This window comes from Ornithorhynchus anatinus, chromosome 12, assembly GCF_004115215.2.
Source record: "Ornithorhynchus anatinus isolate Pmale09 chromosome 12, mOrnAna1.pri.v4, whole genome shotgun sequence".
Classification (NCBI taxonomy): domain Eukaryota; kingdom Metazoa; phylum Chordata; class Mammalia; order Monotremata; family Ornithorhynchidae; genus Ornithorhynchus; species Ornithorhynchus anatinus.
In genome coordinates this window covers 49,111,762-49,139,032 of record NC_041739.1, presented here as the reverse complement: position 1 = coordinate 49,139,032, position 27,271 = coordinate 49,111,762, and the positions used below count along the sequence as shown (strand labels likewise).

Here is a 27,271-nt window from a genome sequence, read left to right as displayed (position 1 = left end):
ACTCCAATCGATCCATCAGTCGATGGCATTTATTGAGCACTTACTACGTGCAGAGCACTATACTGGGCTCCCGGAAGAGTACGACACGACATAATTAGCAGGCAGATTCCCCTGGGAAGAGTCCCCTAAAATGCCATCGCCTGCCTTTTCTGAGGACCCAGGAGTCCCCAGGGAAGGGTGGGATGTTTGAAGGGAGAGTTGGGACCGAGCTCTGTTGCATTTCCCAGGCTCTCCCCGCTACCCATAAGTTGGGTTTTCGGGATTTTTCGGGTAGAATATTCAAATCTAGAATCAATCGTTGACATGATGCCCTTCTATACTATTGATGCCCGTCTACTTCTTTTGTTGTCCGTCTCCCCCTTCTAAACCGTGAGCCCTTTGCTGGGTAGGGATTGTCTCTATGTGCTGCCGAATCGTACTCTCCAAGCGCTTAGTCCGGTGCCCTGCACACGGTCGGCGCTCGATAAATACGATTGAATGAATGGATGAATGAACAGGAGGCACAGAGACTGCTTCGTTGGCTGGTTCACCAAGGTGTCCGGAACAAATTCAGCATCTTTCCAAGTGAGAGAGAGAGAGAGAGAGGGAGAAAGAACCATTCTGATGAGCAAGAGGTTTTGAGAGGGTATTTTAGTAGAATAAAATTGGACTTTGAACGGGTCTCTGCAGCCAGAGGTGGGGCTGTCCTGAAGTCACCCCAGCTGGCCTGGGAGAAGCTAAGGACAGGGATTCATGACTGGGCCGACCACGGCTGTCCCCCTCTTTCCTCCGGGGAAGGAGCACCACTGGCTGACCGGATCTCGTTGTCGACGTGGTTTGGGGAATATAGCGAAGCTATAGGAATATAGAGAAGCGGCGTGGCTTAGTGGAAAGAGCACGGGCTTGGGGGTTAGAGGACAAGGGTTCTAATCCTGGCTCTGCCACTTGTCTGCTGTGGGACCTTGGGCAAGCCACTTATTTGAGGCGATTTGTGCCTCAGTTGCCTCACCTGTAAAAATGGGGATTAAGACCGTGAGGCCCACGTGGGACAACCCGATTACCTTGTATCTACCCCAGCGCTAAGAAGTGTTTGTTGAATAATAAGCACTTAATAAATACCATTGTTATTATTATTATTATTATACCACCTAGGTCTATCTGGGTTAATGCTTTGGATGCCCACGACTGTGGTCTGACTTGGCTGGTTGAAAATATTTCCTGGGTCAGAATGGCCCTGGGTCACCACCAGTAATTGGGAAAGTGGGAACACACAATGGGAACACAGTCGGCTGTCTGTCCTCAAGAAGTTTTTCTGAGGGCAGGGACACTGCCTTTTCGACCTCTTCCGTAAGGTCACCGCGATCTTCTTGGATTTTTTTTCCTCAAGTGGTATTTGTTAAGCACTTACTATGTGCCAGGCACCATGCTAAGCGCTGGGGTAGATACAAGCCAATCAGCCCTTGTCCTGCTAAGGGCTCACGGTCTTTTAACCCACATTTTACAGATGAGGTAACAGGAACAGAGAAGTTAAGTGTCTTCCCCCAAGGTCACACAGCAGACGAGCGGCAGAGCCGAGAGAAGAACCCAGGTCCCCCTGGCTCCCGGGTCCGTGCTCTGTACACTTCGCCACACTGCTTCTAATGGACAGACAATAAGTTGTGAGTCGAGAGACCTGGATATGAATCCCGGCTCTGCTGCTGGCGCTGTCAGGCCTCGGGAAAGTCACCTCACTTCTCTGTATGACTCTCTCGCTAGACTGTAAGTTCGCTGTGGCTCTGCTCCCAGTAAGCGCTCAATAAATATAATCGAACGAATGAGTGAATGCTTATTGAGCACTTACTGTGTGCAGAAGACTGTACTAAGCACTTGGGAGACTGCATAAAGGGACATATTCCCTGCCCAAAATGTGCTTACAGTCTAGCGGGACAAACTGACACCATCAATCGACTGATGATGAGAAACAAAGGGTGGGAGGGTACGTCCCTGAGGAAGGGACAGTTCAGCGGGGAAAGAGAAGGTCTAAATTCAAATATGTGTGTACTTGTTAAACACTTCCTATGTGCCGAGCACCGTATGAAGATAGAAGATCATCGGGTTCGACACGGTCCCTGTCTGCATGGGGCTCCGAGTCACAGCAGGAGGGAGCAGGATTTAACCCCAATTATACAGATAAGGGAACTGAGGCGCAAATTGAGCCATTTTCTTTCATTCATTCATTCATTCATTCGATCATATTTATTGAGCACCTTATGGTATGCATAGCACTGAATTAACTGCTTGGGAGCATACAACTATAAACAGTGACATTCCCTGCCAACAACAAGCTTATAGTCTAGAAGGGGGAGACAGACAGCGATACAAATAAATAAAATGACAAATATGGGCATAAGTTGTGTGGGGCTGGGAGGGGGAAGAGCAAAGGGAGCAAGTCAGGCTGAGGCAGAAGAGGAAAAGTGGGGCTTTTCCTCTTAGTCTGGGAAGGCCTCGTGGCCTTCGATAAGGCTTTGAAGAGGCGGGAGGAGAATAATTGACCTCGCCCCCCTCCGTCTCAAGAAATACTAGTCCCAGACCCCGGGACCACTGGGCCTGAGGAGCACCAGACCAGCGGCTCCCCCCAAGCCCCTTGTCTCCGGCCGGCTCGGCCCCGGGAGTCAACGGTTCGAGCCTTATTTCCGGAGGGGCCCAGGCCTGGAGAGAGGTTCATTTTTACAGTTTTGTTTGGACTCTCACCTCTCAGAGCCATTCTTCACTCGCACAGCCTTCAACAGGAGACTTGGGTTTTTATCCCGGCTCTACCAACTACCTGCTCTGTATCTCTGGGGAAGTCACTTCTCTGTGCCTCAGTTTCCTCATCTGTAAAATGAGGATTCGATATCTGTTCTCCATCCCCTTAGTCTGGGAGTCCCATAAGGGGCAGGAATGGGGCCCGTCTTGATTATCTCGTATCTACTCCAGGGCTTAGTGCTTGATACCATTACCTCAGCGCTTGACACATAGTAAGTGCTCATGACATCAGTGATGGTATTTGTTAAGTGCCAGGCACTATTCTAAGCATTGGGGTAGATACAAGATAATTGGGTCGGACACAGTCCCTGTTTCACATGGGACTCACAGTCTTAATTCCCATTTTACAAGGTAAGAGAACTGAGGCCTGGAGAAGTGAAGTGACTTACCCAGGGACACATAGCAGACACGTGGCAGAGCCGGGTTTAGAACCCAAAACCTTCTGACTCTCAGGCCCATGCTCTATCCACTATGCCATACTGCTAATAACTATTATTATTATTGCGGTCAGTCAAAGGGAAAACATCTTTCATTTTCCTTTTCCTCATACCAGCCCCGTCCACCCAGTAGGGTTTCTGACAGGCTCTGTAAAGCGCTGATAGAAAGAGAAAAAACTGCAAATTCCTTCTCTTGGGCCGCTGTGAGGCTCTGTCCCAGAACGGCTGAGGAGCAGCGTGGCCTAGTGGATAGAGCCCGGGCTTGGGAGTCAAGAAGGACCAGGGTCCTGATCCCCGCTCTGCCACCTGACTGCTGTGTGACCATAGACAAGCCGCTTCACTTCTCTGGGCCTCAGTTACCTCATCTGTAAAATGGGGATTAAGACTGTGAGCCCCACGTGGGACACTGACGGTGTCCAACCTGGTTATCTTGTATCTACCCCAGTGCTTAGTAGAGTACCTGGCCCAGAGTAAGTGCTTAACAAATATCATTTTTTTAAAAAAACATAAAAACACCTTCTAAAGACGCGTCTGAAGGGTCGCTTTTCTGGTCCCGCTCCTAATCTTATCCGAAGCCGCCGGCCTTCCTCCCCCATCGCTACCCGGCTGAGCTAAAATGGACTCTCTCCTTCAGCGAAAGGAACCATTTCCCTCCGCTCCGGGAGCGTCATGCCCAAGCCGAGCCCTCCGCTGCCGCCTGGCTGCCTTTAGAAGCTCCGGGAGGTGGGACACATGCCCTTTGTGCCCCCTTAGCCGCCCCTTCGGCCCGCCGAGGGAAGTTCTCTCCCTGCCTGTTGGAGTGGAGTTGAATCCGGGCCTTGGCCAGAGGAGACGGAGGGGGTGGCAGGAGCGGGTTGAGGGCAGACGGGGTAATTCGCCCTCACGCTGCCCTCGGCGAAGCCCCCTCTGAGAGAAACCTCCGCGGAAGTCCCAGACTCAGCGTTTTATCCGTCTCCCTGAGGCACCGAGCCGCTCACCGCTCCACTGGTCTGAATCTCAAAAAGGTGGGTCACCCAGAAGGAGCCGGCGGCTCGTATTCTTCTGGTTTACCCGACTCTTTGGGGCCGTCTCCAAGGAGCTTAAATAATAATAATAGTTTTGGCACTCGTTGAGCGCTTACTATGGGCCGAGCACTGTTCTATGAGGCCGGGCTCAATACAAGCCAATCCAGTTGGACACAATCCGTGTCCTACACGGGGCTCACGTTCTTTGTCCCCGTTTTACAGATGAGGCAACTGAGTCACAGAGAAGTGAAGCGGCTTGCACAAGGCCACACAGCGGACGTGGTGGAGGTATCAGGGCTTGATACCGTGCTCTGCACACCGTTGAATGCTAGCTTCTTGAGGGCAGGGTGTAGATGGAGAACAGAACGGGATCCAGATCCAAACGTGGAGGGACTCCGGAGGGAAGGGAGAGAGAAGCGGGGAAAGAGCCGGTAAAAGAGACCGAGAAGGACCGGCCAGAGAGGAAAAAGGAGAGGACGGCGGCAGAGGAACCAAAGTGAGAGAGTTTCCAGGAGAAGATCCACAGTGTCAGAGGCAGCCAAGAGGTCACGGAGGATTAGGATGGAGTAGAGGCTTTGGGTCTGGAGAGAAGGAAGACTTGGAGGAGGAAGTTGAAGCGCCGCGTATGTACGCAAGGAAACCGATGGTAAAAAGGAGGCAGCGGGGTCGGTGGAGGTTGTCGATTACTATCATTATGGTATTTGTTATAAACAATAACGATGTGACTTATTAAGTGCTTACTATGTGACAAGCACTGTACTAAGCCCTGGAGTAGGGGCAAGATAATCAGGTTGGACATAGTCCCTGTCCAATATTCTTGATTCTATTTATTGCTATTGTCCTTGTCTTTCCGTCTCCCCCGATTAGACCGGGCGCCCGTCAGAGGGCAGGGACTGTCTCTATCTGTTACCCATTTGTACATTCCAAGCGCTTAGCACAGTGCTCTGCACACAGTAAGCGCTCAATGAATACTATTGAAGGAATGAATATGGGGTTCACATTCTAAGTCTAAAGGAGAAGAGCCATTTAATCCCCATCTTACAGACGAGGAAATTGAGGCACAGAGAAGTTAAGTGACTTGCCTAAGGTCACAAAGAAAACTACTGGCAGAGCTGGGATTAGAACACAGGTCCTCCGACTCCCAGACCCATGCTCTTTCCACTAAGCCACGCTGCTTCTCTAAACCTTGCTAAGCTGCTGCTTCTATTAAGTGCTAACTATGCGGCAAGCACTGTTCTAAGCGTTGTGGTAGATACAAGATAATTGAGTTGGACATAGTCCCCGTCCCACAAGGGGCTCACGGTCTTAATCCTTGTTTTACAGATGAGGGAACTGAGGCACAGAGAAGTTAAGTGACTTATCCAACGTCCCACAGCAGACGGGTGGCGGAGCCGGAGTTAGAACTTCTACCTCACAGGCGGGTGCTCTATCCACGAGGCCGTGCTAACTGTGATATTCATTAAGTGCTTACTATGTGCCAAGCGCTGTTTTAAGCACTGGAGCAGATACGAGATAGGTCCCACCTGGGGCTCACAGTCTTAGTAGGAGCCTCATTTTGTAGATGAGGGAACTGAGGCCTAGAGAAGTTAAGTGACTTGTCCAAGGTCACACAGCAGGCAAGGGCCAGAGCATGAATTAGAACGCCGATCCTCTGACTTCCACCAACTAGCCCACACTGCTTCGTGAGATACTGTTAATGGGATTAAGAGTTAGGCCACTTGTGTTGGAAGTTCAGGCAGATGACTGGAGCTTTAACTACTGGGAGAAAAGAGCAGGGGGAAGAGGTGAGGAGAGAGAGAAGCAGGGAGAAGGGGCTGAGGTGAGAGAGGAACAGAGACAAGGGGAGAGGAGAGGAGCAGGGAGAAGGGGGGGAGGAATGAGAGGAGCGGGAAGAAGGGGGAGAGGAGGGAGAGGAGAAGAGAGAAGGAGCTAAGGAGCCAGAAGAGCAGGGAACGGGGGAGAGGAACAGGGAGGAGGGGGTCAGGAAAGAGAGGAGCAGGGTGGAAGGGTGAGGAGCGAGAGAAGCAGGGAAAAGAGGTGAGAAGCGAGAAGAGAAGGGAGAAGAGGAGAGGAGAGAGAGGAGCAGGGAGAAGGAGGTGAGTAGGTCGCCGTTTATTTTTGTATCGTACTTTTCTAAGCGCTCAGTACAGTGCTCTGCGCACAGTAACCACTCAATAAATACGATTGAGTGAGTGAATGAATGAGGAGCGAGAAGGGTGAAGGGGGCGAGGAGTGAAACGAGCAGGAAGAAGGGGAGAGGAAGGCACTCCCTCTGACCCAGAGGTCTGCCCACTGGTTAAATCCTCATTTTCTGCTTGCCACAGAGGATCCCGTCCCACTTCAGGGCTAGCAGAAAAGAGGGAGAGTACAGAACAGTGGCTTTTATTCATTCAGTCAGTCGTATTTATCGAGCGCTTACTGTGTGCAGAGCACCACGCTAAGGGCTTGGAAAATACAATTTCGACTCGGACATTTTAGACTGAAACCTGAGGCTTTCAATTTCCCTTCAAAATCCAGGCTTTCAGACTCTCCAGGTTATTTAATCTCAGTTCTTTGGCGGCAAGGTTTAGTGAACTCTGCTATTCTTTGGGCCTGTGCAATTAGGTAGTTATTCATTACTTCGCAGGCTCCCGCTTTGCCTCCATGAACCTTTTTTTTTTGAGTTCTTTCCGGGAGGTTTGATTAATGGGGAGAGGAACTGCACAGTAAACTCATTTTTTCCTGTGGGTTCTTTGTTCATAATTACTGTCTTTACTCCAGCCTTTTCCTTCTCCTAATCCATCCGGAAGGAAGGGATGGAGATTCATTCTCTGTGTGTCATTAATCATTCTCAACCGGGGTAAGACTGTTTCGCAAAGTGCGATCTCGGGCCAAAATCTGATTTACTTTATTTCTCGTCCTAGATGACGGCTCGCGTGCCTGACCGACTGAGCCCCATATCGTTGGATTCTTGAGAAATGTCACCGGATGAGGACAGTTCTAGATCTCAGCCCAGTGGCTAAGATTTTGAAGAGGCCTGCTGATTTTGCATGATCCTAGAGAATTTCCCTAGTCAGGTCCTCCTGAGCCCTGGAGCCACGTTAGAACCGCAAAACCTGGCAGCGGGAAGAAGAAGCGTGAGAGGCAGGGTGGCCTAATAGAAAGAGCACAGGCCTGGGAGTCACAGGACCTGGGTTCTAGTCCCACCTCTGCCACGTGTCTTCTGTGTGACCCTTGACAAGTCACTTCACTTCTCTGTGCCTCAGTTATCTCATCTGTAAAATGGAGATGAAGACAGTGAGTGCCATGTGGGACATGGACTGTGAACAACCTGATAGCCTCTATCTATCTAGCCCACCATCTAGTACAGTGCCTGGCACATAGTAAGTGCCTTCCATCAAGTGGCGGTCTCTACTGAGCATGGGTTGCTTGCAGAGCACGGTACTAAATGCCAAGGAGAGGATGCGCATGATCCCTAACCTTACAATGGGAATATCTTGTTTCAGTGGAAAGAGCCCGGGCTTGGGAGTTAGAGGTCATGGGTTCGAATCCCGGCTCTGCCACTTGTCAGCTGTGTGACTGTGGACAAGTCACTTCACTTCTCTGGGCCTCAGTGACCTCATCTGTAAAAGGGGCATTAAGACGGTGAGCCTCACGTGGGACAACCTGATTACCCTGTATCTCCCTCAGCGCTTAGAACAGTGCTCTGCCCATAGTAAGCGCTTAACAAATACCAACATTATTATTATTATTATCTTGTTTATTGTAGACTGCATTCATTCATTCATTCATTCATTCATTCATTCACACTGTAGATTGTAAGCTTGTCTTGGGCAGGGAAGATGCCTACCAACTCTTGTCATATTGTCATATTGTACACTCTCAAGCGCTTAGTACGGTCTTCCGCACACAATAAACACTTAATTGATTGTGTCCAGCCAAAAAGCCAGTTCTGGCTTTGGCTAATTTGGTGGCCCGAATGTTTCTGAATTCAAGATGAAGCTGGGTCATTTAAGAATAATAATGGTATTTGTTATGCGCTTACTACGCGCCAAGCACCGATTAAGTCCCAGGATAGATACAAGATAATCGGGTTGGACACAGTCCCCGTCCCACATGGGGTTCACGGTCTTAATCCCTATTTTAGAGATGAAGGAACCGAAGCACAGAGAAGTGAAATGACTCATCCCAGGTCACACAGCAGACGAGTAGCCGAGCCGGGATTAGAACCCGGATCCTTCTGACTCCCAGGCCCGTGTTCTATCCACTAGCCCATGCTGCTTCAACTGGTTCTGCCCCTGTCCTTGAGTTTTGGGTCCAAGGACTTGGAGGCAAGAAGCATGCTTTTCTGTCACACTGGACAGAGCAGGCTGGTTAAGCAAGGTCTGGGCGATTATCCCCCCCGGATCGACTTTACACCATCTATTTCAGGCCGGTGTTCATAGCAGCCTAAGCCCGAAATAATCTGGCAAGGTAATAAGAGGGTAGGAAGACCGCCAGGATTTATTCAATCGCCGGGGCACTAGAAGAACCGTGAATTCTAAAGCAGTGGAAACGATTTTACTAAACCACAGGGCTAAGGATTCCAGGCTTCCCTTCTTAGATCAGATCAGTTCCTTGTCAGTAATTCGAACAATAATCGTTAAGCACGTAGTACGAACCAAATGCTCTGCTAAGCAGTGGGGTAGATACAAGATAATCAGGTCGGACACAATCCGTGTCCCACCTGAGGCTCACAGTCTAAGTGGGAGGGAGAACAGGTACTGAACCAGCATTTTACAGATGAAGAAACTGAGGCTCAGAGAAGGTAAATGACTTGCCCAAGGTCACACAGCAGCCGTGTGGCAGAGCTGGGATGAGAACCCAGGTCTCCCGCCTACCAGTTCTACTTCTCAGCATGGATCTTTTCATATGTATCAGAATTCACCAAGGGGAGATTTTTTCATGAACCTGGTCTGTGATCTTTTTTGAAGAAAGACTAATAGAAGCCCCCTTTCCCCTCCCTCTTAATCTTCACCGCAATCCCACCATGTGCATGGCACTGTGCTAGCCCAAGGGGAGAGGCATAGGACACTTGGTCAGAAAGAAGCCCTGCCTGCAGGGAATTATACTAATGATGGTACTTGTCAAACGATTACTATGAACCAAGCACTGTTCTAAGCACAGGGTAGATACAAGTTAAGCAGGTTGGGGATCTAGTAAGTGCTTAATAAACCCCATAATTATTATTACTGTACTCAGCTCTTGGGAGAGTACAATACACCAGAGTTGGCAGACCTGTTCCCTGACCACAACAAGCTTACTATCTAGAGGATCCTGGATGTCCCGCTGGCACCTCAATATTAAAACGACCAGAACCGAACCCCTCACCTTCCCTCTGAAATCCTCTTCTCTCATCTGTCTTTCTAATTGAGCTGACGACACCACTATTTCCCCTCATCTCTAAAGCTCTTATCCTTGGTATTATCCTTTGTTCTACCGTCTTAAACCTCCAAGTTCAGTTTGCAGTCAAATCTTTTCTGTTTTCTCTTCAGAATTCACTTTTCCATACAGACACTTGCCATAACCCGGCTTGACTATTGTATCAGTCCCCTCATTGACCTCCCCTATCCAGTCCATACTTTTTCTGCTGCCTGGGTCATTTTTTTTTTTTAAGTTGTTCTTTTCACCTCTTTCCACTCCTCTGAGAAACTTGAGGTTTCCTAACCTGGTCTGCATCAAGCTGAAACTCTCAACCAGGGAATTTAAAGTACTTACTCAACTCTCTTCTTCCGACTTTTCCACCCTCTTCTTTCACTCACACTCTTCATTCGTCTCGAAGGAAACCTACTCACCGTGTCTCGTTTTGATCTCTCTGCTTCCGTTCTCTTCCTCCTGCCTAGAACTCCCCCTCTAGACTGTAAGCTTGTTGTGGGCAGGGCGTGTGTCTGTTATACTATTCTGCTGTGCTCTCCCAAACGCTTAGTACACTGCTCTGCACACGGTAAGCGCTCAATAAATACGATCGATTGACTGACTCCTTCCCCTTCACCGGCGGACCGCTGCTCGCTTCATCTTCAAAGGCCTTCTAAAATCGCGTCTTCTTCAGGAGACCTTACCTGAAATATCCCCAGCAATTGACACCTCAGCTCGTCCGCACCACTTGAGCACATGTGAACTAACAACTTTCTGCACCCATTACGTTCAGAGTTGACAAAAATCTTCCTTATTGGTAATCTTAACCCAAATCCTAATCCTCGTCTTATACACTAACTCATCTATCTATCCCCTAGATCTCTAGCCTTCCTCCTATCTATAAATCAGTTCATTGACTGACTCCCCTGCTAGACCGTAAACTTCTTGAGGGCAGCGACCATGTCTACTAACGGGCTCTACGAAGCATTTCGTACAATCAGTGGTATTAATTGAGCACTTACTGCGGACAGAGCATGGTGTTGGGTGTTGGGGAAAGGGCGATCAAATAAGTAGACAGTGGCTGCTCTCGTGGAGCTTGTAATGCTCTCCACTCAGAGGGTACTTAAGGGCACAGGGCTGGGAGTCAGAAGACCTGGGGTCATTCATTGATTCAATTGCATTTATTGGGCGCTTACGTTAGGCAGAGCACTGTCCTAATCGCTTGGGAAAGTATAATACAGCAATAAAGAGCGGCAATCCCTGCCCATAACAAGCTCACCGTCTAGAGGCCGAGAGACAGACATCGATACGAACAGACATCAAAACAAATAAAAGGACAGATCTATGCATGAGTGCTGTGGGGCAGGGAAAGGGGGGAAAGAGCAAAGGGAGCGAGTCGGGGAGAAGCAGAAGGGAGTGGGAGATGAGGAAAAGTGGGGCTTAGTCTGGGAAGGCCTCTTGGAAGAGATGTGCCTTCAGTTAGGATTTGAAAGTGGGGGAGAGTCATTGTCTGTCAGATTTGAGGAGGGAGGGCGTTCCAGGCCAGAGGTAGGATGAGGGCCAGGGGTCGGCGGTGAGACGGGCGAGAAGGAGGCACAGTGAGAAAGTTAGAAGCAGAGGATCTAAGTGTGTGGGCTGGGTTGTAGAAGGAGAGAAGTGAGGTGAGGAAGGAGGGGACGAGGTGATAGAGAGCTTTCAATCCAAAGGTGAGGAGTTTTTGTTTGATACGGAGGTGGATAGGCAACCCTTGGAGATTTTTGAGGGGGGGGGGTGACATGTTCTGATTGTTTCTGTGGAAAGATGATCCATGCAGAGGAGTGATGTATGGACTGGAGTGGGGAGAGGCAGGAGGTTGGGAGGTCAGCAAGGAGGCTGACGCAGTAATTTAAGCGGGATAGGATGAGTGATTGAGTTCTAATCCCAACTCTGCTATTTGTCTGCTGTTTGACCTTGAGAGAGGCACTTAATTTCTCTGTGCCTCAGTTCCCGCTCTGTAAAATGGGGATTAGGACTGTGAGCCCCACGTGGGACAGGGACGACATCCAACGTGATTATCTTTCGTCTACCCCAGGGGTCTGCTGGGCTTAGACTCCTTTCCATTGCTCATCACCTTAGGGGCACTGCCCAATCGTCTGACTCCCCCCAATATGCCAGCTTTGTGGAGGCTTGTGAAGGGGAATGTGTGTATTAACATTTCAGCAAATGCTGAAAGTGGCATACATTACTTTGGTCACACAAGGGAATATTGGCAACTCCTTTCCTCCACTGTCATTCCAGGGTTTTTCTGAATGAGAACGTATCTGGACTAAAATAAACTTTAATGGAAATACGGGTTTGACCGTTGAAATGTGCTTTTCAGTGAATTGGCAGGTGTTTTGTAAACGCTCCTAGATGGGGACATAACACGTCTTCAAGTTTCCGGGGCCCTTTCCAACTCTTGCGGTAACTTCAGGGCGTACCAAAAAACCACACGCCCCCGTTCTCCAATTGCCCACAAGTGGGGTTCTTGCAAGACCCCTCATTAAGGAGAATTTGCAATGCAGAACACTCAGATCTGGCATGGAGCTTGTTCTTACGATTCATTTCAGCTAGACGCGGTTAGGGAATTGGCAAGCCTTTATCCAGAAATGGGAGCCTGTTTGGATTCAGCCTATGGCTTTGCCCACATGGTGCCAAACCCATGGAGACAGTTGCTTCCTCCATCACCGTGGCAACAACCATCCCCTTTGTCTCCATGGAGACAATCACTCCCTTCATCCCAGTGGAGACAATCACCTCCTTGGTCCCCATGGAGACAATCACTCCCTTCATCACCATGGAGACAGTGCTAAGCACGATGATCATAATCATAATAATCATAATAATAAGTGGTATTAGTTAAATACTCCCTTTGAGCTAGTAAGCACAAGGTAGATGCAAACTAATCAGGTTGAACGCAGTCTCCAACCCACAGATGGGTTCACAGTTTAAGTAGGAGGGAAAACAAATGCTGATCTCCAAGTACCATATGACAATATAACAGACACGTTCCCTGCCCACATGAGGAAACTGAGGCACAGAGAGGTTAAGGGACTTGTCCGTAACTATGGCATTGTCCTTGACTCTTCTCTCTCATTCAACCCACATATTCGATCCATCACTAAATCCTGTCTCACCTTCACAACACCGCTAAATTCCACCCTCTCCTCTCCGTCTAAACTGCCGCCGTGTTAATCCAATCACTCATACCATCCCACCTGAATCAGAGCATCAACCTCCTTGCTGATCTCCCAGACTCTTGTCTCTCCCCAATCTAGTCCATACTTGACTCTGCTGCCCGGATCATTTTTCTATAAAAAACATCAGGATATGTTTATCCACTCCTCAAAAAATTCCACTGGTTGCCCATCAACTCCGCTTCAAACAAAAGCACCTCACCACTGACTTCAAAGCATTCGGTCATTTTGTTCCCTCTACCTCCTGCTGTCCTACTACAACCCAGCCCGCACGTTTTGCTCCTCTAATGCTAACCTTCTCACTGCATCTCGATCTCATCTATCTCCCCACCGATCCCTGACCCACATCCTGCCTCTGGCCTGGATCGCCCTCCCTCCTCAAATCTAATAATAATAATAATGTTGGTATTTGTTAAGCGCTTACTATGTGCCGAGCACTGTTCTAAGCACTGGGGTAGACATAGGGGAATCAGGTTGTCCCACGTGGGGCTCACAGTTTTCATCCCCATTTTACAGATGAGGGAACTGAGGCACAGAGAAGTTAAGTGACTCGCCCACAGTCACACAGCCGACAAGTGGCAGAGCTGGGATTCGAACTCATGAGCCCTGACTCCAAAGCCCGTGCTCTTTCCACTGAGCCACGCTGCTTCTCGTGACAGACGACAGACGATGACTCTCCCTTCAAAGTCTTATTGAAGACACTTCTCCTCCAAGAGGCCTTCCCTAAGCCACCCATCCTCTCCTTCCACTCCCGTTTGCATTGCCCTGACTTGCTCCCTTTCTTCTTCCCCCCTCCTAGTCCCACAGCACTTATATAAATATTTCTGTAATTATTTATATTGACGTCTGTCTCCCCTCTCTAGATTGTAAGCTCACTGTGGGCAGGGAATGTGACTGTTTATTGTTATAATGTCCTCTCCCAAGAGCTTAGTACAGTCCTCCGCACACAGTCAGCACTCAATAAATACGATTGAATGATTGAAGAAAAACCAGCCATCGACGAATCCCAGCCAACCCTGCCGGTGTTGATGCGGCGTCATCTTTCTTTGGGCCAGGGATGGGGTGGAAGGACGGCAGATAGAGCGGCAGTGGGGACGAGGAGGTGGAGCAGGAGGCCGGTGGCTCCCAGGATGAGCTAAGGTGGGCTTCAACTCCCACAAGCCCGAAGTGCCAGGGCTACGGTGGGGTGGTAAAGTGGAGAGCTGACCTCTGATGCCACTGAGTGGGCAGGGGGCAACAGTCTGCTTAGGGGTTAGAGCACGGTCCTGGGAGTCAGAAGGACCTGGGTTCTAATCCCGCTCTGCCATCTGTCTGCTGGGTGGCCTTGGGTGAGTCACTTCACTTCTCTGGGCCTCTTTCACCTCATCTTTCAAATTAAGACTGTGAGCCCCATGTGGATCAGGGACTGTGTCCAACCTGATTACTCTGTAGCTACCCCAGTGCTTAGAACAGCGCCTGGCATATAGTAAAAGTTTAACAAATACTATTGAAAAAGAGCTTCTTAGTCCTGAAGAACCCAGGAGCCAATAAATAATAGTAATAATTGTGGTATTTGTTAAGCATTAGGTGCTAGGTGCTGTACTAAGCACTGGTCTGCTGTGCGATGCAGGGCAAGTCACTTTACTTCTCCGGACCTCATCTGTAAAATGGGGATTGAGACTGTGAACCCCGCACGGGGCAGGGACTATGTCCGACCTGATTTGCTTGCATCTCCCCCAGTGCTTAGTACAGTGCCCGGCACAGAGTAAACACTTAACGAAATCACCATCGATTAATTAATTGATAAAGCCCTACGGATGCCCAGATACTCCGAACCCACTCCCCCTTCATCCTACTACTCACCAACCTCCTGCTGGGTCTCCTGAAGCTCCCTAAGAGGGTTACCCCATAGTGGTGCCGACCTCCTAAACTCCAGCCGATGATTACAAATGAATCCTGTTGCTCCTGTCTGACCTTTCTCCACTCACAGCACAGTCGGGAGCCGTGTCCTCCGGCCTAGTGGATAGAACAACGACCTGGGACTCAGAAGGAGCTGGATTGTATTCCACTTGTCCGCTGTGTGACCTTGGACAAGCACTGGATTAGAACCGAGATCCTTCTGACTTCCAGACCCGGCGCTCTAACCATGCCCCTCATCAGCTGGACTTTCGGTCATCCAGATATAGAGAAGCCATAAGCACGGAGAAAAGAACAAGTACTTTACAAGGCCGCAGGGAGGCTGAGTTTACATGAAGCAGAACAATCAGTCAGTGGTATTTACTGAGCGCTTAGTCTGTGCAGAGCACTGAACTGAACTCTCGGGATAGTGCAATATAACACGGTTGACGGACACGTTCCCTGCCACTAAGATGCTCAGTCTAGAGGCGTTATCTTTTTGCCAAAGAACTCCCTCATGTTTCTGGAAGGGGAACTAATCTCACCGTAATTTTTTGCCCAAAGAATGGGAGATATGCTACGGTGTTTTCGGTTGCAATTTATGAAGGTCAAGTTGAACTGCATTTTTCTTTTGAAGCCATAAGAAATAGTTTTTTCTCCCTGGAGAAAGTTTCTTCAAGATTAGCAATTGGCTAGTTCAGACGTTCTTCTGTTAATCCCTCTATATCTGCTTTTATTTCTGATCTGCTAATAGACTAATTCTTCCTCTCAGTAAATACAACTGAATGAATAATGAACTGTGTGCAGAACACTCTACTGAGCGTACAGTACAAGAGTTGGTAGACACATTCCCTGTCCACAGTGAGCTTCCAGTCTAGAGAAGCAGTGTGGCATAATGGATAGAGCCCGGGCCTGAGAGTTAATAGATCATGGGTTCTGATGCTGGGTCTACCCCTTGTCTGTTGTGTGACCTTGTGCAAGTCGATTCACTTCTCTGGGTCCAAGTTACCTCATCTGTTAAACAAGGATCGAGACTGTGAGCCCCATGTGGGACAGGGACTGTGTCCGACACAGTTTCCTTGAGAGCTTAGTACAGATACCTGGGCTGAGCAGTAAGTGCTTAACAAGTACCATCGAGAGAGCTCTGAGGGACTGTGGTATATGTGAAGTGCTTACTATATAATAACGTTGGTATTTGTTAAGCGCTCACTACGTACAGAGCACTGTTCTAAGTACTGGGGAAGCTACAGGGTAATCAGGTTGTCTCTCGTGAAGCTCACAGTCTTAATCCCCATTTTACAGATGAGAAGTGAAGTGACTTGCCCACAGTCACACAGCTGACAAGGGGCAGAGCAGGGATTCGAACCCATGACCTCTGACTCCCAAGCCCGGACTCTTTCCACTGAGCCACGCTGCTTCAGGGTGGAACTATATGCTATGCACTGTTCTAGGTGCCGAGGTAGATACAAGATAATCAGTTCGGACCCACTCCCTGCCCCCTTTGGGGCTCATAGATTAACTAGGTGAGAGAACAGGTTTTGAATCTCCATTTTACAGTTGAGGAAACTGAGGCACAGACAAGCGGCATGATTTGCCCAAGGTCATACAGCAGACATGTGGTGGAGCCGGGATTAGAACCCAGGTTCTCTAACTCCCAATTACTCTGTGCTGGGGACCATTGGAGAGCCAGTAAATTGTTATTCAGAGGAGGGAATTCCAATTCCTTCCCTCAGCAACAGATCCTAGGAAACTCAGGTGGCCACTGGTAGCAGTGACAAATTTGGAAACTCCTACACCACTCCTTTCATGTAACAAGAATAATAATAATAATGACTATAATAATAAATGATGATAATGGTAATTGTTAAATCCTTACTATATGCCGAGCACAGTTCTAAGCACTGGGGTAGATACAAGACAATCAGGTTGGACACAGTCTAAGTAGAAGAACTTCTCTGTGCCTCAGTTCCCTCATCTGTAAAATGGGGGTTAAGCCTCACGTGGGACAACCTGATTACCCTGTATCTACCCCAGCGCTTAGAACAGCGCTCTGCACATAGGAAGCGCTTAACAAATACCAACATTATTATTATTAGAAGGGAGGAGGATTGAATCCCCATTTTATGGATGAGGAAACCGAGTCACAGAGAAGTGAAATGACTTGCCCAAGATCACACGGCGGACAGGTGGCGGAGCTGGCATTAGAACCCCGGCCAGGAATGGACTTTCAGGCTTTTTAGCGGGAGACTAAATCACGCTAAAGGCTAATGTTTCATTAGGCAAGTAAGGGTGTCACATGAAAATTAATCTTGGGGGAAATTCCTGGGAGCCTGGGGGGGTTTCCTTGGCCCCTTCTCTCCTACAGAGCAGAGTTCAGTTCCCCTCGCACCCCCCTAGAGATCAGAGCTTTTCTTCCGAGTGTGAGCCTCACAGCAATAATAATGGTGTGCACAAAGCTCTTTACTATGAACCGAGCACTGTGTTTGATACAACATAAGCAGATCCAGCATAATCCCCACCGCACATGGGGCTCGTGGTCTAAAGTGGAGGGAGAACAGGTATTTTATCCTCACTTTACCAAGGAGGAAAATTGAGATTTGGAGAAATGAACTGACTTACCCCAGCTCACACAGCGGGCAAGTGGCAGAGCCATTCCTTCATTTATTCATTCATTCATTCATTCATGCAATCATATTTTCTGATAAGAAGAATTAGTCTTTTAGCAGATCAGAAATAAAAGCAGATAGAGAGGGAGTAGCAGAAGAACTTCTGAACTAGCTCGGGGCTAGTCTTGAAGAAGCTTTCTCCAGGAAGAAGAAACTATTTTTTATGGCTTAAAAAAATGTATTTCAACTTGATCCTCATAAATTGCAATTGAAAACACCACAGCATATCTCCCATCCTTTGGGCTAAAAATTAAGGTGAGATTATTTTTCCTCTGACAAAGCGCAAGTTTAGGCTCTTTCTACTAGGCCACCCTGCTTCTTGAGGAGCCACGGTGGACATAAAGCACCCAGTTTTATATCAGCTTTGACAGGGCACAGACCAGCTGAAAACTCGACTCTCTGATATAAAACTGTAGGCTTGCTGTAGGCAGGGAATGTGACCGTTAACCCACTTGTACTGTGCTCTCCCAAATGTTCAGTACGGTGCTCTGCGCAGAGTAAGCACTCAATAAATGCCACTGATGATGATGGAACTGAACAAATCCCCTCCCCCCACCATACGGAGCTGGGATCACTGACCAAATTCATTCAATAGTATTTATTGAGCGCTTACTCTGTGCAGAGCACTGTACTAAGCGCTTGGAATGTACAATTCGGCAGCCATCCCTGCCCATCGATGGGCTCATAGTTTAATCGGGGGAGACGGACAAAAACAAGACAACCTAATCGCAATAAATAGAATCCAGGGGATGCACACCTCATTAACAAAATAAATAGAGTAATAAAACTATAATGTGGGGTGTCATAGACAAGAGAGTGGGAGAGGCTTCCCCTGATCCACCATCATCCTTCCCGGCTTACAGGCCTGTAACCTTGGTGTCATCCTTGACTCCTTTCTCTCATTCAACCCACATATTCAATCCTTCACTATATTCTGTCCATGCCAACTTCACAACGTCACTAAAATCTGCCCTTTCCCCTCCATCCAAACCGCCACCATGAGAATACAATCACTCATCCTCTCCCGCCTGGATGACTGCATCAGTTTCCTTGTTGACCTCCCAGCCTGCTGTCTCTCCCCACTCCAGTCCAGACTTCGCTCTGCTGCCCGGGGCATTTTTCTACAAAAGCGTTCAGGACACGTCTCCCCACGCTTCAAGAAACTCCAGTGCTTGCCCATCCCCTTCTGCATCAAACAGAAACTCCTCACGATTGGCTTGTCATCTTGCCCCCTCCTACCTCACCTCGCTTCTCTCCTACTACAACCCAGCCCGCACATTTCTATCCTCTAATGCTAACCTTCTCACTGTGCCTTGATTCATTCATTCAATAGTATTTATTGAGCGCTTACTATGTGCAGAGCACCGTACTCAGCGCTCGGAAGGTACAAATCGGTAACAGATAGAGACGGTCCCTGCCCTTCGACGGGCGCACGGTCTAATCGGGGGAGACGGACGGACGAGAACGATGGCGATGAATAGAGTCGAGGGGAAGGACGTCTCATTAAAACAATAGCAGATAAGTAGAATCAAGGCGACGTACATCTCATTAACAAAATAAATAGGGTGATGAAGATACATACAGTCGAGCGGACGGGTACAGTGCTGAGGGGGTGGGACGGGAGAGGGGGAGGAGCAGAGGGAAAGGGGGGAAAAGAGGGTTTAGCTGCAGAGAGGTGAAGGGGGGGGTAGAGGGAGCAGAGTGAAAAGGGGAGCTCACTCTGGGAAGGCCTCTTGGAGGAGGTGAGCTCTAAATAGGGTTTTGAAGAGGGGAAGAGAATTAGTTTGGCGGAGGTGAGGAGGGAGGGCGTTCCGGGAGGACGTGGCCCGGGGGTCGGCGGCGGGATAGGCGAGGACGGGGGACGGCGAGGAGGTGGGCGGCGGAGGAGCGGAGCGTGCGGGGCGGGCGGTGGAAAGAGAGAAGGGAGGAGAGGTAGGAAGGGGCGAGGTGATGGAGAGCCTTGAAGCCTAGAGTGACCGCCGAACCCTCACCCTACATCCTACCTCTGGCCTGCAACACCCTCCCTCCTCAAATCCTCCAGACAATGACTCTCGCCCCCTTCAAAGCCTTACTGAAGACGCCTCTCCTCCAAGAGGCCTTCCCAGATTAGGTCCCCCCATTTTCTCTTCTCCCATTCCCTTCTGCATTGCCCTGACTTGCTCCCTTTTTTCTTCCCCACCCCCAGCCCCGCAGCACTTACGTACCTGTCATTTGTTTATTCATATTAACGTCTCCTCCTCCACCACTCTAGACTGTAAGCTCATTGTGGGCAGGGAATGTATCTGTTCACTGTTGAATTACACTCTCCCAAGTGCTCAGTGTAGTGTTCTGCACACAGTAAGCGTTCAATAAATACAACTGAATGAATGAATGATCTCCTTCTAAGCTTCCCACCTCCCCACAGCTCCAGTGAACTCTGGCAGGGAGAGAACACATCCCTCAAAGTCTATCGCTGGAAGGCTTTTCATTTTTAAATTTGAAAGAAAGTCATCCCCCCAACTTGGTTTCTTATTACCCAGCTTGATTTCCCTTAGGCTAGTGAACGCTTTTTTTTTTTTGGCATGGCTAGATCAACACAGAAAGGAGCTGTTTAAATCTTTCGATACCACATGCCCAAATCCCCGTGGATCAAACATTTGCCAACAGGTCTTAGTTGAAGCTCTCAGTTTTCAAGGAAATCCATCCCGGGGTGACACTCTGGAGACCGAGCTAGGGTTCGTGACCCTGAGGGTCTCATGATGTGGGGACTGATTCCTGGCTGGCTGTTTACCCCGTTGCTTGCTGAGGAGGTCTATAATAATCACTGTGGTATTGGTTAAGCACTTACTTTGTGCTAAGCGCCAATACCAAGTGTTGGGGTAGATCCAACGTAATCAGGTGGGACACAGTCCTTGTCCCCCAAGGGGCTCACAGTCTAAGCAAGTGGGAAAACAGGTATCGAACCCCCAGTTTACAGATTCTTTCATTCGTTCAATCCAGAGCACTTTCCTAAGCGCACTTGGGAGGGTATACAATATAACAATAAACAGAAATATTCCTTGCCCACAACGAGCTTACAGTCTAGAGCGGGGAAGACAGAGATCAATGCAAATAAATAAATTACAGATGTGTACATAAGTGCTGGAAGCGGGGAAGAACAAAGGGAGCAAGTCAGGGCGATGCAGAAGGGAGTGCGAGAAGAGGAAAGGGGGGGTTTAGTCTGGGAAGGCCTCTTGGAGGAGATGTGACCCCAATAAGGCTTTGAAATGGGGGAGGGTCGTCGTCGGATTTGAGGAGGGAGGGCGTTCCGGGCCGGAAGCAGGATGTGGGCTAGGGATCGGTGGTGAGATAGGCAAGATAGAGGCACAGTGAGAAGGTGAACATTAGAGGAGCGAAGTGTGCGGGACGAGAGAACTGAGGCGCAGAGAAGTTAAGGGTCTGGCCCTAGGTCACACAGTAGGCAAGTGGAGGAGCCAGAATTAGAACCCAGGTCTCCGGACTTCCAGGCCTGTGCCCCTTCCATTAGGCTACACTGCTTCTCTAGTAGGTAAGCGATGGGCAGAGGTATTTGCTGACCAGCTGAACTGTGAGTTCAGCCCCTGTAAAGAAGGTGGATCAATCAATGATATTTATTGAGCACTTGCTGTGTGCAGGGCACTGTACTGAGGGGTGGGGAAACTACAGTACAATAGGGTTGGTGGATGCAATCTCTGCCCACGGGGACTCGCAGTATGGCCTAGTGGAAAGAGCACAGGCCTGGAGTCACAGGACCTGAGGTCTGATCCCGACTCCACCATTTACCCCCTGGGTGACCTTGGACAAGTCACTTCTCTCTGCCTCAGTTTCCTCATCTGTAAAATGACGATTCAAAACCTGTTCTCCCCACTTAGATTGTGAGCCCTGGTTGGGACAGGGACTGTGTCCAACCTGATGCTTCTGAATCTTCCCCAGCGTTTAGGACAGTGCTTGACAATAGTAAGCACTTACCAAATACCATAGTTATTATTATCATTGCGGGAAAGGGCAGTTTGATAGCCTGCATGTTCCACAAAGTGCTGTCCTATGTGATCCCGAACTGGGTCTAATGATTCCCTCTCTTTTTAGCCTCCATAACAGACAATGTGAAGCAGTATGGCTTAGAGGAAAGAATACGGGCCTGGGAGTCACAGGTTTTGGGTTCTAATCCCAGCTCGGCTCCTTGTCTGCTGCGTGACCTTGGACAAATCACTTAACTTCTCTGGGCCTCAATTTCCTGCTCTGTAAAACGGGGGATTAAATCTTACTGCCTTCTACTTAGACTGTGAGCCCCATGGGAAACAGGGTCATGATTCTAACCTGATTATTTTGTATCTACCCAATAGCACATAGAAAGCGCTTAACAAATACCGTAATTATTAATAAGCCGGCCCTTCTCCTGCAGGATCCTGAATTTTGAGGCTGGGCAGGTTTTCTTCTACCCTCTCTGCATTTCTAAAATTTGTGTGGGTACGTGCGTGTGAGTGTTTAGTGGACTGGGGCCATCAGTTGTGTTTGACACACTTGATTGAGACGATCCTTTCTTCCCCTTGTCCTTTAAATAGAGCCACGGAGGTGGGAGAATTTAAAGACGTAAATCCATTCAGATCCTCTGGCCTCCTGGCCGGGAAGAGAGAATTAGGTCAGAAACTGCATGGCCTCCTTTTAGTCCTGTAATCCTATACCTCCGTGAAAAGGTCCCTGCCAGTTTTCTTCATGTAACCCAATAAAGAAAATCCCCAGTCCATGTTAATTTATTTCACCTTCTGTTAGTTACACAAATAGTAACTAGAGATAGTGTTAGTGTAAGTTTAGGGATAGTAATAATAAGTAATTTATTAGTTACGCAAATCCAGGGACTCTTTCAGGGATAGAAGTTGAGTGACAACTGTTTTATTGGTAAAAGGCTCACAATAGGCCAAGCACCGTAGTGGATACAAGATGATCCGATTGGACCCAATCACTGTCTCACGGGGGTTCACGGTCTAATTATGAAGGTACTTGTTAAGAGCTTACTATGTGTCAGACACTGTACTAAGCGCTGGTGTGGATCCAAGCAAATCGGTTTGGACACAGTCCCTGTCCCACATGGGGCTCACATGAACCCCATTTCACAGATGAGGTAACTGAGGCACAGAGAAGTGAAGTGACTTGCTCAAGGACACACGGAAGAGGCAGAGCCGGGATTAGAACCCGTGACCTCCTGACTCCCAGGCCCGCGATCTATCCACTCCGCCATGCTAAGAAGAGGTAGTGAGTGCCCATTTTACGGATGCAGAAACTGAAGCACAGAGAAGTGAGGTGACAGGCCCAAGTCAACACAGAAGGCAAATGGCAGAGTCGAGATTAGAATTCAGGTCTTCCCTACTCCTAGGCCTGTGATTTTTCAGCTAGGTCACTCTCTTTTCCATGTTGAATAATGTCATAAAATATTAACTGTTTCAAAGAGAATTTTTTTTAATTAAAGGATGGCTGGAGCATAAAGGGCCACTGGAGAGAGAGTTAGGGATGTTGGATGGCCCGTTTCTCCCCAGCGGGGCAACCATTACATGGTTCCTCTAAGCGGCCTGGTGCCCCGTCGGAGTCCTGGACTGACAGGAAACGGGTTCACAAATACCATTATTGGTATTATAATGATTAAAGTACTTAAATGTACTATAAATAGGTATATAAATGTAACAAATAAAATAAAAATACTCAATAAATACAATACATTAAAGACAAACATTAAACATACTAAATACTAGAATGACTATATTAGTATATTAGAATAAATGCATGAAAATCTGCTGAACCTGAGAAGTTGGTTAAGAGAAGAAGGAAGGTGGGCATGAGGAATTTCGATGGCCAGATCCCTGGGGGGAGACTTTGCTCACGAGAGAAATGTTATTCTGGGAAAGCTGAACGGCCGGTCAACTGGTTGGGTGGATTCGGCTCACGTGGGGGAGAGGAAGCGGCAGTCTAATCCCAGAAAATCACTTCCACCCTCCCAGAGAACTCGGGCACCATTTCCCCGATTCTTTTTTTTTTTTCCATGATGCTCAGGAGAGCTGAGGTCCCCAAGGCCCCCTCAGTTAAGGCCACTTGACTAAAGGACTCTTGGGTCGAGGGCTCTTGAGTCGAGAACGAGGAGTGGCTCAACGGCTCTTCAGTCAGAGCCAAGTTAGAGCCCAGAGATTCTCCTTTCTCCCGGAGGATGGGCGTGACTCGAGTTTCTCCCTCAGCGTGGGCACAGAGATCTCCCGGCAACACCCACCGCCTCCGCAGGGCTCTGGGCCTAGTTTTCTAAGCGGCCTCAGGAGTCCCTCTCCCCCTTCGCTCTTGGCCTTTCCCCAGACTTCTGGGGGCACGGTCGGAGTCGGGTAAGGGGGTTCTCTCCTCCAGTTTCCCGGAATCATTAACCGAATCGTTTGGGTCCCAGCCCACCTCGGCCCCGGCTTTCGATCACACTTTCTTCCCCACCTGGCGAAATGCCCCATTTCCCCATCGCCATTCTAGTAAGACTTTTTTTTTCTTTTGGAATTGTAAATTTTCCTGGCTGTTCCTCAGTTCAGAAGAATTCTGGCTGGAATCCTGCCCACAGCATTAAGCAGGGAGATTCCTTTGGAGTTTCCAGTCAACTATCGCCTTTCCTGCTGATTATGGTGGTGGCAGCAGCATTCATTCATTCACTCAATAGTATTTATTGAGCGCTTACTATGTGCAGAGCACTGTACTAAGCGCTCGGAGTGTACAATTCGGCAACAGAGAGAGACCATCCCCGCCCAATAACGGGCTCACGGTCTAAACGGGGGAGACAGCAAAGCAAAACAGAACAAAACAAGTAGTCCAGCGCAGACATCATCAAGATAAATAGAATCATAGAGATATACACCTCATTAACAAATTAAATAGGGTAATAAATAATATATACAAATATATTTGAAGGGGGGAAGAGCAGAGCAGTAATAGTAATAGTAGAAAATGTAATTCTAATAATAGTATTTGTTAAGGGTTCATTATATACCAAGCACTGAACTAAGCACTAGGGTAGAAACGCGTAAGAGAAGTAGCGTGGCCCAGTGGAAAAATATGGTCCTGGGAGACTAAAGGAGCTCAGTTCTAATCCGAGCTCTGCTACTTGTCTGTTCTGTGCCATTGGGCAAATCCTTTAACTTCGTTGTACCTCAGTTACCTCATCTCTAAAATGGGGAGTAAAACTGTGGCACATAACTGTGACCTAACTGATTAGCCTGTACCTCCCCCAAGGCTTAGTATAGGCCGACCTTGACCACCTCAGAGTGACCTTTGCCTGCTTTAACTCTGCCCTCTCCTTTGCCCGTTGAAATTATTTCTCCGTTTTTACTGACACGCATGCCCACTGCCCTCCCCAGTTGTTCCAGACATTTAACTCCCTCCGAAATCCCGTGTTCCTCCGCAAACACTGGGGTTTTATGAGGAGGGGGCTGACGTACTCTGAACGTTTCTGTAGAAAAATGATCCGGCAGCAGAGCGAAGCATGGACTGGAGTGCGGAGAGACAAGGAGCAGGGAGGTCAGCAAGCAGACTGATGTAGTAACCATGTCAGGATAGGATAAGTGCTTGGATAACTTGGTAACTTGGGATAACTTGGTAGTAGTTGGGATGGAGAGGAAAGGGTGGATTTTAGCAATGTTGTGAGGGGAGAAACAACAGGATTTGGTGACAGACTGATTATGTGGGTTGAGCGAACCTCTCTTCGGTAACGTCCCAAAAACCCAAGGGAATGCCAAGGTGAGGAAATCGCCCTCAAGGGAGGGGCGTGGGATACTGTGAGGAGGAAAACGGGGATTGGGGCTATAGAGCGATGAGCTGGGGCTCTCTTTTGATGCCAAGGGGGTCGTCTGACCCGGTCGGGTGGAGGGGAGCCCTTGGCTGGGGGGCTAGTGTGGGATGGTGACACTACAATGCCTCTGACTCCGGTAAAGGCAATTGCTTCGGAACCTCTCTTCCCCTTTTCTAATCAACTCCGCTGGGATGGCAGGGCAGAGTGGGTGTTTTGGCGGTTTCTCTTCCGGGGACCCCGAGATGCTGTGAACGGAGGGCGGTTGCCAGCAACAATGTTCCCTGACCATATGGAGCGTATGTTCTAACGGGCGATTCAGACATAAAAGGCATTTGCGGATAAACAGAATAAATAATTGAATATTCACCAGGCTAGATAAAAAATAAGCATCAATAACATGTCAAATATGATGGAGGACAGAATGCAAGCAGATCCTTACTCTCATCGGGCTCACAGTCGAAAGGGGAGGGAGAACAGGAATCTTAGCTCTGTTTTACAAATGAAGAAACTGAGGCACAGAAAAGTGGGTGTCTTGGCCAACATCTCACACAGCAGGTAAGGGGTAGAGGTGGAATTAGAATACAGGACTCCCTACACCTATACCTATGCTCTTTTCATTCATTCATTCATTCATTCATTCAATCGTATTTATTGAGTGCCTACTATGTTCTAAGCGCCTAGGAGAGTACGATTCAGCGACGGAGACAATCCCTGCTCACAATGGGCTCGCAGTCTAGAAGGGGGGAGACGGGCATCAAAACAAGTAAACAGGCATCAGTAGCATCATTATAAATAAATAGAATTATAGATATTTAATCTCGTTAATAAAAATGAATAGAATTATAATTATAAATATGTACTTATATACGCAAGTGCTGTGGGGCGGGGAGGGGGTAGAGCAACCGGAGTGAGTCGGAGCGATGCGGAAGGGAGGGGAAACAGAGGTTTTCACTAGCCATGCTGATTCTCATTACTAGGAAATGCCAAGGATGGATGTAATCGATCAATCAATTGATCGATTGTATTTAATGAGCCTTTACTATGCTCAGAACACTGTACTAAACGCTTGGAAGAGTACAATAAAACAGAGCTCGTGGAGATGTTCCCTGTGTACAATCTTACAATCTAGCTGTAAATATACAAATTCTGGAGGAAGCTTAATGGAAAGAGCATGGGCCTAGCTCCGCCACTTGCCTTAATAATCTTGGTATTTGTTAAGCGCTTACTATGTGCAGAGCACTGTTCTAAGGGCTGGGGTAGATACAGGGGAATCAGGTTGTCCCACGTGAGGCTCACAGTTAATCCCCATTTTACAGATGAGGTAACTGAGGCACAGAGAAGTTAAGTGACTCGCCCACAGTCACACAACTGACAAGTGGCAGAGCCGGGAGTCGAACCCATGACCTCTGACTCCGAAGCCCGGGCTCTTTCCACTGAGCCACGCTGCTTCTCTGTGTGACCTTAGACAAATCACTGAAATTCTTTGTGTCTCGGTCACCCCATTGGAAAATGGGGATCAAGACTGGAAGCCCTTTGTGGGACGGGGGTGTGTCTAATCCGATTCCCTTGTATCGATCTCCCTTGCTTGGTTCAGTGCCTGGCACATAGCAAGCTCATTTATTCAATCATATTTTCATTCATTCAAGTGCTTAACAAATATCTTAAAAAATCTAGGACGTGTTAGGAATTAATTGTGGTTATTAATTCAGCTGGTTCGTGTCTGTTGGACTAGCGGAGGGAGGAAGGAATTCCAGGCCAGAGAGGGGATGGTGTGAGCGAGGGGACGGAGTAGGAAGAGCCGAGAGAACCAGGTTCAGGTAGAATGTTGTCTTGGGAAGACCGAAAGGCGGCCTGGCCTAGTGGAAAGAGCCTGGCCTGAAAGTCAGAGGGCCTGGGTTCTAATCCCAGTTTTGCCCCTTGTCTGCTGTGTGACCTTGGACGAGTCTCTTAAATTCTCAGGGCCTCAGTTTCCTCATCTGTAAAATGCAGATTAAAATATCTGTTTTCTCTTCCCCTTAGACTGTGAATCCCATAGGAAGTGGGACTATTTCTGACCTGATTATCTTGTAGTCTTCAGTACAATGTTTAGCACATAATAAGCACCTAAACAAATTACATGGTTCTTAACCGGGGAGTGGAG

The 27,271-nt window shown here is 48.4% G+C and overlaps 1 protein-coding gene across 1 annotated transcript in view; it reads right to left on the bottom strand.

Annotated features, from left to right (window-relative positions):
• DDIT4L (DNA damage inducible transcript 4 like) overlaps positions 1-27,271 on the bottom strand; it is a 60,810-nt gene that overhangs the window by 10,349 nt on the left and 23,190 nt on the right. The window lies entirely within an intron of this gene.